Raw genomic sequence first — 15,266 nt, forward strand, 5'->3', positions numbered from 1 at the left:
CAGAAGCAAAATAACTACCTCAATACTTATATTCAAGCACATATTTTCTAAAATTTAAACTACTATGACTTGCACTGCCAGACAAATGGAAAATCAGTAATTTACTTGAATGAAATAACTCCCTTATTTCTTCTTCTTTATTTTTAAAACAGACATGATATATTCTTAAAATTTTTTACTTACCTATATTAATTATACATAAGCAAGTTTTATTTTGCCATCTTTAGGTATGTACATTTTTTAGAGTCAGTCCCAACTTCTCTCTTTTCTACTACTGACACTCCCATTGATCTTCTTCCTGTTCCCAACTAGTCCTTGTGTTATGAACGCCAACTTTGTGCTTACACACAGAGAGATTTACAACAATTAAAGAGGCCATGGATTTGAAAGATAGCAAAGGGGGTTACCTGGAGGAGTTGTAGAGAGTAGAGGAAAGTGGGGAATGATGTAATTATATTATAAGCCCCCCCCAAGAAAAATTTGTAAAAATGAACAAACAAAAATAAAAAAAGCAAGCTCAAGTTTTTTTTTTTTTTTTCCTAAATTGTCTATATTGCCGTGTTTTCATAGTATGATATTCAGAGGTACTACTTGAAAATTACCTAGTAAGTAAATTTCAGAGAAAGAAAAAAAAACAGATGTATTATCTTCACCATGTGCTCATCAAGTTGTATAGATTAGCCCAGTATGAACAACATGGTGATAAGATAACCTCTGAAAATTCTAACATATATTATAGTTCAAACACCACTGGTCTTGGTATTAAGGTTATCTTAGAAAATACTGCTCATTTGTAGCTTTAAGCATTGAGAAAGGACTTGTTCTCCCATCTCAGTATGCTTTACTTTGTTAACAATGAAGTTTTTTTTTTTTTCTTTACAAAAAGTTTGTAGCATTGTCATTTCCAGGTTGGATCAATTTCAGCCTCCTTTTTACTGGATGGACAATATGATCTATTGCCCTGTCGTAAGGTTCAGAGAGTGTGCTTGCTCAGTGGGCAATGCTCCACCTTTGCAGGAGAATCCTGACACTTGTTCTCTTGGTTATGCTTTATGAATAGTTCCACCTGACCTTGGTACAGAGAAGGATTGAGTGTTGGCTGCATGACTACTTATTGATTTCTTTTTACAAAAGAGGATCACTGTCATCATGCTGTGAGTCACTTTATTTTAACAGAAAGAAATGGAGAGGGGATTGTTTTGAAAGATTTGGTTCTCCTAGCTCTTTTATCTCCATCAGCTATTCAGATAACCAGTGCAATCCTACAGCCATTGTCAGGAAATTTTCATTCCATTAGAGACTTGTCCAGATGTAAGAAGTTAACTTCTTTTTTTGGAGAGTTACTGATGGGTCAGCAAATGCCTGAGGTGAATCATGTTTATGGCTTTTAGGTAAGTTTTTCCAGTTCTGTACACTGATGTTCAACTTTTGAATATCTCTTTGAAATGCAAAATGGATACATGTTGTAGCATGTAAACATGCTAGTCAATGAGGCGAGCTCCCTAATAGAAATTTAGTCCATATGTTGTGCTAGTGTTCAGTGAAAAAAAAATGCATCACACAATTCTAGCACCTAAAGGTATAATGGGAAATCAGCTTTCCATCTATGTTAGGTACCCCTGAAACAATTTTACTGACATTTCTTTACTATCTTTTCTCTCTCCTTACATGTCAATCTCTTTTATATTCAGCCCATTATCTTGTTTTCTGTCTTTCCTCTAGGACATAAGTACACTCTATCAATATTATTTATATCCTAAGCTAGTTCCACAGTTTTTTGTGTATTCAGGATTATACTATGTCTTTTTATGTAGTTCTGATCTATACTTGCAATAATTCTGTTTAGAGAAATAAAGATGGTTTTTCATTCTGCTTATACAAGTATCAACACCTAATTTATTTGTGTGGACAACAGTACTCAAATTTTCTGCAAAACTCCACAGATTAAGGAGTACTCTACAATTTGTGACAGTCACTAAAATAATACTTTGCTAATAATTACTTTGAATTCTATCTGAGAACATTCTTTATAAATCCAATAGATGCAAGTCAGATCTATAATATTCTCTGTTTGGAAAAATTAGACACAGGATGTTAGATGAAGTAACATGCATTTTTTTTATTATATATGCTTTGTGTAAATTAACATAAAAGTTTCATTCTTAAATTTTCAAGAGCAGAAATTTGAAATGAGGGTTATTACAGCATCTCATCAAAAATCACCTAGATTATGTTTGTGTAGGAATTACATTTCCTTAAAATCAGTAAAAATACCATTCATTAATAAATTTTAGACTAGAGAATGTAATCTTAATTTGTGGAAATGAAGTAAAATTGTAGAATCATTTACTTAAGTCCTTTTTGAGAGGCACAGCAGTATGTAAAGTTTAGAGGCTGAAAAAATGTTTTAAAAGGCAGTGCACAGAGATCAGTCTCAAAAAAGAGGTGAGGTACAAATTTACTCTATGTGCACATCCAAAGCCCCATTCTAATCTGACAACTACATTTCCAAGTGAAAGTACCTTACTGGCAGTTAATAATGAGGGGCATGGAAAACCAAAACATTTTAAATGAATAGGGGGTATTATATTAGCTATAATTAAGTGTTTTGGCCTTTATAAGAAAATATATGTTCTGGGCCACATTAGTTAATAACCAGATTTCTGATTAATGGCCAGTTACATGGTATATTAACTACTTCTCTATTGCTTCCTAAACACTGTAATGAAGAACATTTATGGAAGTGTTTACTTTGGGCTTACATTTCCAGATGGATATGAATCGGAGTCACTCATCATCATGTTGAGGAAGCCTAAGAGGAATCATGCATAGAGATTGGAGCAGCAATTTGGGAACTCACAACCTAAACCACAAACTAGAAGCAGAGTGTGAAACTGAAATGGCAACTTTAAACTATCAAAGCCTATCTCCTGTGATGTACTTTTTCAAGTGTCTCCAAATATGGGCACTAACTGGAGAGTAAATATTTTAATGCTAGAGCCTTCAGGGAACATTCCTTAAAGAATAGAAAATCTAAAGTGAAAACACAACTTAACCAAACTAAAAATAAACAACAAACTGTCACACAGATCTGCAATTGTCTCATCTTTCTTTATCCTTTTGAAGTTTTTTTTTTATCCTTTATTACCATATTGAATAGATAGAAAGGACAGAACAAACATAATCACCTGGGTTTTGTGAAACTCCAATGAGAAGCAATTAATTACTTCAGAAATATAGGCCAAAGAAGAAACCTATTCAACTATATGAGCTTTCAAAAGCCCTCAAAACCAAGAACAGGGGGAGTGGAAGAAAAGTGACACAATGTTTTCAGAGTTCGTTTTGAATTTAATAACATGTGGATATCACCTGCAAGAAATAGCTTAACTAAATAGTAGAAGCATTCTGAATTCTCTTGTAGCATCTGCATTTACTTCTAAAGCATGACCTAATTAAGCAGGGGTGAGACTTCATATCATAGGTGAGCCAAAGGAACTGTGTTTGTTCTGAAAACCCGTGTATAAATGACTGATCACAGACACTCTATTGTATAAAGTGAAAATGTAAGAATGGGATGAAGCCCAGTTTAATTATGGAGTAAACATGTTCTTACTGTGAAAATAGCTACTGATAGATAAATGAATAACATGAATGATTTAAATACGGTACCCAAGTTTTGTTTTATTTCCCTTAAGTTAAATAAGGAGAATAGAAGAGGAAAGATTACATTTGTGTTATCTGTTAGTTTTCGGGAACAGATAGGATTCTGCTTTTATTTGGCCTTACATTGGTTTATGTTTTCAACTAGAAACTCAAAACCTCTCCTCCTTGTGCTCTTCACTGCCACAGAAAATACTTTCTAGTCTTGTATTCTCAACAAAGTTTTCTTTCAAGGGAAAAAAGAAGCCTGTATGAACACAAAAGATGATGTAGGATTGGCTGGGCTTCTTTTCTGTGGGGTAAAAGAAATCAAATATTTTTGCAAAATAATTGGGAAATTTACTCTGTAGGTAAGTGATTCCTAGGCAGTGAGCAGAATGTCAAGATCTGAGAAAGAAAGGAATTGTGCTTTATCAAAAGAACAACAGGCCTATGGATTCTTGATGGGCTTCTATTTTCCTGATGATTCTTTTGGCTTGTGACAAGTCTATATTAACAACACATTTAGGATTCTGGAATAAGTTCCCAAACGGGATCCACATATAACTAATAAGAACATCATAATCTGTACTTTAGTAACAAATATGTTAACAGCTTCAGGAGACTTCAGAAAGTAGGAATTAAATATTTGCAAATAATAACATATTTGACAGCTGGGTTGAGTATGATACTTTTGTGCCAAAGAACATATTTATTATCTATGTTTTGAAGTTTCAATAATACGAAAAACATTTACATGAACCTGAATTTTGAAAATAAAAGATGTGATTAACATCTACAAAATTCACCAATTTGTGATGGTAATAATCATGTTAGCTACAAACAATATACTCACTTAACCTGGAAGCTTGTTGTAGGTGTTCCAGCTGCTTGTCTGGCTTTTAATAATTTGTTGTGAGTATTGCTCTTGCTTATTTATGAATACATAAGGACAGAGCTAATGAAAAAGATAAGAAGAAAATGTGCCATAGCAGTGTGTTGAGGTCAGAGAACAATTTGTGTGAGTCAGTTCTCTCCTTACACCACAGGAGTTCTGGGATTGAACTCAGGTCATCAGGCTTGGTGACAAGCAACTTTAACTATCTTGGTTGCCTATATTTTAATTTGCCAATTTAAGTACATTTTCTATCATTGGTTAGTTATTCTTGGTTTCCCATTCTGTCACTCAATTCTTTATTAGAATTGCCAAGGACTCAATGGTTGTTTGTTTCTTAATTGTGTCTTTTATTCCCATACAGCCCCCATTTGTCTCTCAAACTCATGACCTTGTTTTAATTCTAATTGTCTATATCCTGCTCAGTTTGTATAATGTTAATTGTATGTTTGTTTTCACAGATCAGCATTCAGTATTGGACAAATAAATGGCGTGTCCTTCCCTGGGGAAGATCATTTCTCCCCTCAGCATTCTAGTTGCCTGTATATCTTTATGTAGGACTTAGGTCTCATTCTTTATTTTGCACACTTTACAATATTGTTGTTCTTGTTCAGCTCAGGTTTAAGCTGGTCAAGCTGGTGAGAGATTATAGGTATAGTTTCTGATATTCCTAGGAGAAACAGTCTCACAGAAAACTCCATACTCCTCTGTATTTTACATTCTAGTATTCTAAAATGTTCCCTGAGCTTTAGTTCTGGAAGAGTTTTATATATCTATCCACTGGGATTGGGCTTCACAATTTCCTTTATGATGACTGAAGAGTTCATTTTGATTGTTGTTAGGGATTATGGTGATTTAGTAAGTAGTGGTTGAAGGGTCTTTAATGCTCAGTCCTTAATGAAAGCTGAGTAGTTCGCTACATATCTAGTACCAAGCACTGTTTCCCTCTCATTGAGTAGGTCAAACTACAGAACCTTTGGTTACTTCTAAAGTATTTGTGTACACTACAGCATGCCATGCTGCTAGTTAATGTGGTTAATAGATGTCAAAGTTGGGTGGACTGAGAGTTGCCTCCTTTGGAAGCATACATGTTGCTTTCTGGTTTCTTCATGGTATGTCCAGAAATAGGTAATTTTTTTTCTGTGAAGGGAAATAGCAATAGACTCCATGTCTTGAGAGTCTCTTGGGCAATTCTGATTAACAACTCAGAAGAAGGTTACTTGTACTTGGTATTAAAATTTTTATTAAGAGGCACTTGGAAGGGTTATTGTCAGCAATATGAGAAAAGTTGACTAAAACTGTAGTTTTACAGTTATGCTATAGTGAATATGTGAATATGCATATACAGAAATACATGTATTATAGGATTTCTAAGAATTAATAGTGAACCTTCTTTTCATCTTTTGTACGGCTTTACAGGTGCTTTATTATCCTCTATACATCTTAGTATTCACCTCCTTCTCTCTTTACCTAGAGATTTCTCTGTTTCCCATTTCTCTAATCAGCTTACTTGTACTGTGACATTCTCTTCTATATTGGTCCCTCTCCTCCTACACTGGCACAGGCCCATTTTTACTGCAGAATCCTGGATTCTGCAGTTCCAAGATAATTACTCACATCTGAAGATTTGAAGAAAATGGTATTATGGGTACCATTTTCTCAGCCATTTTTAACTTTGGAGAACTCACTTATCAGGTGCCTGAATCATTTTTTGAATGAGTCTTTGTTTTTACTTTTTTTTCTTTGCAAAAAGATATTTACATTTTCTGATTATTTTTTAATCAATTACTATATTTATTTACTTCCCAAATTTTGTCCTCCTCCAAGGCCCCCTTGAATAGTTCTTTCCACTGCCTTCTACTTATCCTCTGAGAAGGAGCCACCTGGGTATCCCCCTTACCTAGGACACCAAGTATCTATAGGACTATTCTTTTTTTTTATTTTTAATATTTTTATTACATATTTTCCTCAATTACATTTCCAATGCTATCCCAAAAGTCCCCCATAGCGCCCCCCACTTCCCTACCCACCCATTCCCATTCTTTTGGCCCTGGCATTCCCCTATATTGGGGCATATAAAGTTTGCAAGTCCAATGGGCCTCTCTTTCCATTGATGGCCGACTAGGCCATCTTTCGATACATATGCAGCTAGAGACAAGAGCTCCGGGGTTCTGGTTAGTACATCATGTTGTTCCAACAATAGGGTTGCAGATCCCTTTAGCTCCTTGGGTACTTTCTCTAGCTTCTCCATTGGGAGCCCTGTGATACATCCAATAGCTGACTGTGAACATCCACTCCTGTGTTTGCTAGGCCCAGGCATCGTCTCACAAGAGACAGCTATATTTGGGTCCTTTCAGCAAAATCTTGCTAGTGTATGCAATGGTGTCAGCGTTTAGAAGCTGATTATGGGACGGATCCCTGTAGGACTAGGACTATTCTTATCAGATGAGGCAGTCCTCTGTTACATTTGTGCCCAGGATCTCATTAATACTCTGTCAGATTATGTCTGGCAGAGTCTATCTCATTCTGTGGGCTTCATCTTCACCTAATTGATTGTTTTCTTAGCTGTTCAGAAGCCTTTTACTTTTATTAAATCTTGTGTTAACTGTTAGCCTTAATTTTTTGGCAAATGGAATCCTATTTCTACACATATATCCTGCCTATGTTTTCTTCTAGTCAATTCAATGTTATATTTTATGATTAAGTCTTTGTTCCATTTGCAGTTGCTTTGTAATCAAGGTGATAGATGTGTGATTCGATTCATTCTTCTACATGTAGGCATGTAGTTGTTGGGTTTTTTTTTTTTGAGCACCATTATATGTGCAATATTTTCTTAACTTTATATTTTTGGGATCTTTGTCAAATATTTATGAACTGAAACTATGAGAAATCATGATTGGGACTTCAATTTTGTTCTGTTGGTCTATGTGCCTGGTTTTATATCAGCACCATATTGTTTTTATTACAATCACTCTGTAATATATCTTAAGACTGAGAATAGTAATCTATCCAGCATAGTTTTTATTTAGGATTGTTTTGACTATCCAGGATTCTTTGTCTTCTATATGAATTTTAGGATAGCTTTTTCTTTTCCTTTTTTGTGACAAATGAGGTGAGGATTTTGATTGGTAACGCATTCCATGAATTTTCATATCTTTTCTCCATTTTATATGTTAGCTAGGTGTTTTTTTTTTTTTTATGATGTTGAGCTATGTTTCTTCTAATCCTCTATTCTCTATGCCTTGTATTATGAAGGCATGTTGGATTTTTGTCAATGATTATTCCTACATCTATTAAAATGATTATGTGACTTTTGTCTTTAGTTTCATTTGTGTGGTTTCTTAGATTTATTGAGTTATAGAATTCTGCTGTGAATCCATTTAAACCCAGCATTTTTCAAGTTAGAAAGCTTTTATTACTATTTCAATTACCTAAGTTGATATGGATCTATATAGATGTTGGCTTATTATTTAGTTAATTATGATGGTTTGACTGAATCTTGAAATTTATCAATTTGTTTTAAGTTTTGCAGTTTAATAAGTTTAAAAACTATTTATTTACTGTCTGTTATGTTTCCATGTTCGCTTTTGATTTAGTTAACATGGGGCTTTACTCCCTTTCTTTTAATTAGTTGCACCAAGGTCTGTTGATCTTATTTATCTTCTCAAAACATCAGTTGTTAGATTTACTTTATTCTTTATATTGACTGATTTGGATCTTCATTGATTTCTGCTAATTTTAATTAATTCTTACATTTGGTCAAGTTTTGATTTAGTTGGTTTTTAATTTCTAAATTTTTCAGTTGTATCATCAAGTCATTTATTTCTGTTTCTTCTGATTTGTTAATGTAGTCAGTTAAAGATGTAAACTTCCCTCATAGGACTGTTTTCAGTGTGTCTCAGAACTCTTGCATTGCTGTATTTCCATGCTCATTTAGTCTCATGACAGTTTTTTCTGTATTTAGAAATTTCTTTTTTGACCCATTCATCATTCAATAATGAGTTGTTTAAAGTGAAGTATTTGTAAATTTACAGGATTTTTTTTTTTTTTTTTGCCTTCAGTTTCAGGTGTCATTGCATTGTGGACATATAAGATAGAAGAGCTATTTAAGTCTTTTTGAATTTTAAAGATTGATTTTGGGAAGGACCCAATTATGTTTTTCACATATTACATATTAATTACACATCGACATGTATGATCCATTTATAATATGTTTGCTTCGCCTATTATATTTGTACTTTATTTTCTTCCACAAATGTTAACCTTATATACTATATATAATTAAAAAGTATATATACTAAATTATACACAATTTGCATTAAATTGTAGTATGTTAATATACCTATATGTAATAGATAATTTACAATTTGAATTATTATATATACCATGTATAATTATAAAATATAAATGTATAATTAATATAAATGTAAATATATGTTACATAATTATATATCATATGTTTTGACTTTTTTCTGCTTTTGTATGACACTAGATTTTTAATATATAAAGCTTTCCTCCATTTGCACTATTTCTCTACTTGCAGTCTATTTTATTTAAATATTTTCATTTTAACCATAGTTGATTCAAAATTGGAAATACATTATTCATATAAAATATAAGGATCAGTTTGAATAAATAATCAAAGATATACTTTTTGGTCTACCATCTAATAATTAATACTATAATTGTTGAGATACAAAATTAGTTTGTATGCTATAATTATTGGAATTATAGGCAAGTTCTGTGATATGAACATGCACTGCTGTTATAAACTAACAGTAATAAACTGAAATATTTCAAGTGGAAATGATGTGGAAGTAAATACATGAAGGGAACGTGATCATCTCTTGGCAGCATATATTTGGCTTTCCTTTTTTTTTCTAATTATATCTTTAGAAACAGACACTTTGTTTCATTTTTTGTTACATAAAGATAATAGAAAATAATTTTACATATGGAAATATTTTAGATCTAGATATATGTCACAGTGAATATATTATAGTGACCAATATTTCTTACTCAGTTACAATTCAAGGAACCTCAAATATTTGATCATTTGCTTCTTATACAGTGTAGTTTATTTAAAAAGTAGACTTAGGACATATGACACACTATTGATATTTCCTTGATTCCATAATTTCAACCTGACACTCTAAAGCACAATGTGTCGTTATAATTTTATTAGATATTTTCTTTATTTACATTTCAAATGTTATCCACTTTACCTGTTCTCCCACCCCAGAAAAACCCCTATTCCATCACCCCTTCCACTGTCTCCATGAGAGTGTTCTCTCATCTGCCCACTCCTGACTCTCTGCCCTAGTCTTATCCTATATTGGGGCACAGGACTAAGGGCCTCTTCTTCCACTGATGCCTGACAAGGCCATCCTCTGCTACATATACAGTTGGAGTCATGGGTCCCTCCATGTTACCCATTGGTTGGTGTCTCTGTCCCTAGGAGCTCTTGGATATGTATGGTTGATTGATACTGATGTTCTTCCCATGGGGTTTCAAACCCCTTCAGCTTCTTCAGTTCTTTCTCTAAGTTCTCTACTGGGGACCCTATGCTCAGTCAAATGGTTGGCTGTTAGTATCTGCCTCTGTATTAGTCAGGCTCTGTCAGAGCTTCTCAGGAGACAGCTATATCAGGTTCCTGTCAGTATGCACTACTTGTCATCCATAATAGTGTCTGTGTTTGGTGACTGTATATGGGATGGGTCAGCAGGTGGGGCAGTCTCTGGAAGGCCTTTCCTTCAGTCTCTGCTGAAGACCCAGAAATGAACTCCCACACCTATGGTCACTTGATCTTTAACAAAGGAATTAAACCATCTAGTGAAAAAAAAAAAAAGACAGCATTTTCAACAAATGGTGCTGGTTTAACTGTCAGTCAGCATGTAGAAGAATGCAAATCGATCCATTCTAATTCCTTGTACAAAGCTCAAGTCCAAGTGGATCAAGAACCTCCACATAAAACCAAATACACTGAAATTAATAGAAAAGAAAGTGGGGAAGAGTCTCAAACACATGGGCACAGGGAGAAATTTTCCTGAACAGAACACCAATGGCTTATGATCTATGATCAAGAGTCAACAAATGAGATATTATAAAATTGCAAAGGTTCTGTAAGACAAAGGACACTGTCAATAGGACAAAACAGCAACCAATAGATTGGGAAAAGATCTTTACCAACCTGTCATCTGATAGAAGGCTAATATCCAATATACACAAAGAACTCGAGAAGTTAGACTCCTGAGAATCAAATAACTCTATTAAAAATGGGGTACGGAGCTAAACAAAGAATTTTCATCTGAGGAATATAGAAAGGCCAAGAAGCACCTAAAGAAATGTTCAACATCTCTTGTCGTTAGGGAAATGCAAATCAAAACAACACTGGTATTCTACCTTACACCATTTAGAATGGCTAAGATAACAAAAAAAAAAAACAAAAAAACAAAAACAAAAAAAAACCTTAGGCAATAGCAGGTACTGTTGAGTATGTAGAGAAAGAGGAACCCTCCTCCACTATTGGTGAGATTGCAAGCTGGTACAACCACTCTGGAAATCAGTCTGGTTGTTCCTCAGAAAATTGGACATAGTATTACCTTAGGATGCAGCTAGACCACTCCTGGGCATATACCCAAAAGATGCTTCAACATGTAAAGAGAACACGTACTCCACTATGTTCATAGCAGCCTTATTTTTAATAGCCAGAAGCTGGAAAGAACCCAGATGACCCTCAACAGAGGAATGGATACAGAAAATGTGATACATTTACACAATGGAGTACTACTCAGCTATTAAAAACTATTAATTCATAAAATTTTTAGGCAAATGAATGGAGCTAGAAAATACCATTCTGAATGAGGTAACACAATCACAAAAGTGCACACGTGATAGGCACTCATTGATAAATGGATATTAGCCCCAAAACTCAGAATACCCAAGATAAAATTCACAGACCACATGAAGTTCAAAAAGAAGGAAGATGGAAGTGTGGATGCTTCAGTCCTTCTTAGAAGGTGGAAAAAAATACTCATAGGATCAAGTATGGAGACAAAGTGACACATTGTTTTCTGTGACAATTAATGCTTCATCTCATAATATAAAGTCAAGACATTAAAAGTGCAGAAAAACCTGATATTCTACTAAAAATTATCAATAATGTGACAACCCTGAGATTCCACCTCACACCAGCCAGAATGGCTAAGATCAAAAAAAACAGGTGACAGCAGATGCTGGGAGGATGTGGAGAAAGGAACACTTCTCCATTGTTGGTGGGATTGCAAGATTGTACAACCACTCTGGAAATCAGTCTGGCAGTTCCTCAGAAAATTGGACATAGTACAACCGGAGGATCCTGCAATACCTCTCCTGGGCATATATCCAGAAGATGTCTCAACCGGTAAGAAGGATACATGCTCCACTATGTTCACAGAAGCCTTATTTATAATAACCAGAAGCTGGAAAGAACCCAGATGCCCCTCAACAGAGGAATGGATACAAAAAATGTGATACATTTACACAATGGAGTACTACTCAGCTATTAAAAAAGAATGAATTTATGAAATTACTAGGCAAATAGTTGGACCTGGAGGGCATCATCCTGAGTGAGGTAACACAATCACAAAAGAACTCAAATGATATGTACTCACTGATAAGTGGATATTAGCCAAGAAACTTAGTATACCCGAGATATAAGATACAATTTGCAAAACACATGAAACTGAAGAATGAAGACCAAAGTGTGGACACTTTGCCCCTTCTTAGAATTGGAAACAATCACCCATGGTAGGAGTTACAGAGACAAAGTTTGGAGCTGAGACAAAAGGATGGACCATCCAGAGACTGCCATATCCAGGGATCCATCCCATAATTAGCCTCTAAACGATGACACCATTGCATACACTAGCAAGATTTTCCTGAAAGGACCCTGATATAGCTGTCTCTTGTGAGACTAGGCCGGCGCCGAGCAAACACATAAGTGGATGCTCACAGTCAGATATTGGATGGATCACAGGGGCCCCAATGGAGGAGCTAGAGAAAGTATCCAAGTAGCTGAAGAGATCTGCAACCCTGTAGGTGCAACAACGTTATGAACTATCCAGTACCCTGGAGCTCTTGACTCTAGCTGCATATGTATCAAAAGATGGCCTAGTTGGCCATCACTGGAAAGAGAGGCCCATTGGACATGCAAACTTTATATGCCCCAGTACAGGGGAATGCCAGGGCCAAAAAATGGGAATGGGTGGGTAGGGAAGTTGGGGGGGATGGTATGGGGGACTTTTGGGATAGCATTGGAAATGTAATTGAGGAAAATATGTAATTAAAAAATAAATAAATAAGAGTGTCAGGGATTTGGTGCTTGCCCATGGGATGTGTCTCAAGTTGGGCCAGCAAATGGTTGGCCCTTCCTTCAGACTCTGCTACATCCCCATACCTCCATTTCTTGTGGACAAGATACATTTGGGGTTGAAAGTTTCATGTGGGTTGTTGACTCCATCATTCCACTGGGGTTCTTACCTGGCTATATAGAAGCTGGCTTCTTCATGCTCCCTATCCTCAATGTTGTAAGTCACTGCAAAGGTGAACCTCTTATCCTGTGTCTCTGTCTTTTCCTGGAAATTTCCACCCCTACTCTTCACCTCTATCAGTTAGATTTCCATTCATTTTCATGGCTATTTAGCCATCACATCTGTCCTTTCCCACAACTGTTCATGAATACCTCTTTTACATTCCCCTCCATTCCAGTTCCCTCACTCTATCTGCCTCTTATGACTATTTTATTCCCCTTCCTAAGTGAGATTCAACCTTCCTGACTTGGGCCTTTGCCTTGTTGAGCTTCTCTTTTTGTCTGTGGAGTATAGCATTCTCCCTATATTTTATGGTCAATATCCACTTATAAGTGAGTACATGCCATGCATGTCCTTTTGGGACTGGGTTATCTCATTCAGGGTGATATTATTGTGCTCCATCCATTTGCCTGTAAAATTCATGGTGTCTTTTTTTTTTTTTAATAGTTGACTAGTGTTCCACTGTTTAACTGAACCACATTTTCTTTTTCCATTCTTCAGTTGAGTAATGTCTAGGTTGTTTCCAGTTTCTGGGGTGAGAAAGCTGCTTATAAAGTAAGGTGCTCTGAACATAGGTGATCAATTGTCTTTGTGAGATATTAGAACATCTTGTGGGTATATGTGCATACTTGGCATTGTTAAAAGGGCTAAGAACCTATATGTTCCAGGGAAGAATATGATATACTTATTATGCTAAACATACTTCTAATGACTTATTTCTATAACCCACAGCTTAGTTCACCTCTCAACCCTTTTCAGAGAAGCTTTTGCTTACAGTTTATGGTGATTACCTTACAAAGCCTCACCTGGTAAAACATGCATAGAACAAGAGATAGCTGAGTACTCAGTTCAGAATGTCATATACATTTTATTCCCCTCTCATCAGCAATGGTCATTGAGAAAAGAAAGGAAGAAAAGATTTTAAGAGCCAGAGGTGGTTGATGAATTCAAGAAAACCATCTTTTCCCATCAGAGGAACTCTACATATAAATTCACTGCAATTGTGAAAAAATGCAAAAGGCCTGCATAAATTCAATCCAGATAAATTTCTAGCATGGAGTGGAGAAAAAGTGCACTCCTAAATGTAAAGAACTATTATAATTTGATCAATGCTAAAAAGGTAGACTCAGGGTTTTTCGTTTGTTTGTTTTGTTTTGTTTTTGTTTTTAATGGTGTGGCTAACCAGTGCATGTACATCTCAGAAGACTAGTCAGTCATTCAAATCAGACTGCAATAGACAGAGAAAAACAGCAGCAGTAGCAGCCACAGCAACAGCAGCAGGAGCTGCAGCAGCAGCAGCAACAGCAACAACAACAACAGGATCCAGATAATTGGAAAGAAATTGGAGGATAGAGAGAGTGGTTATGGGAGGAGTTGTGGTATAAATGATCATGGTCAAAATGTACTATATGAAATTATCAAAGAAGTAATCAAAATTTTGCTAAGAAAGAAAATACTTTCCTCTTGCTCTTGAAAACTAAGAAACAGAAACTTTCTTTCAGAGAATATTACTAACAAGAATAAATAGGAATCCTCAATACTTTCTCTTTGGAGCTTGCTTCTGAGGGGAATGATAATGATACATGTCATCATGATATACCACTAAGTATATTATTATTTCCCAATAGATTTTCAGTTTTAATATCTGTACTAAAATCTTATACAAGGGCAAAATCCATAGTAAGTTTTTGAATTAATATATATTAATATTATAATTTGTTTGGGTATTGGGTATTATGCATGTGTTTTCAGATGCTTGTAGAGTATAGAAGAGTATATCAGATCTCCATTTTCTGGAGCTAGGTATGTAGGTTCAGGGAATGGATGTTGGGAAGCATACTCAAGTCCTTTGCAAGAATAGGTCCTTTGCACATTCATAACTACTGAGACATCACTCCACCTTCATTGTCCAAGTTTTAAATGGCATGGTTTTAAACGTTTCCAGCATTTTTGGAAGAAAGGAGTACTGAACTCACTGATAGTTGTGTGAGTAATATGGTGAAATGTGAACCTCTAGCATTTTCTTTCCCTCATAAATATTAATTGAATAACCTATCTGAGCATGAAAATACCTTCAAGTTATACAAAGAGAAACATTCAGAAAATTAAAGAACCCTTTTACAGGATAATAATATTAAAACATACCTTAAAACTTCAGTGGC

The sequence above is a fragment of the Mus caroli genome, unplaced genomic scaffold (genome assembly GCF_978045245.1).
Source record: "Mus caroli unplaced genomic scaffold, Mus_caroli_1 scaffold_5, whole genome shotgun sequence".
NCBI classification, from domain to species: Eukaryota; Metazoa; Chordata; class Mammalia; order Rodentia; family Muridae; genus Mus; species Mus caroli.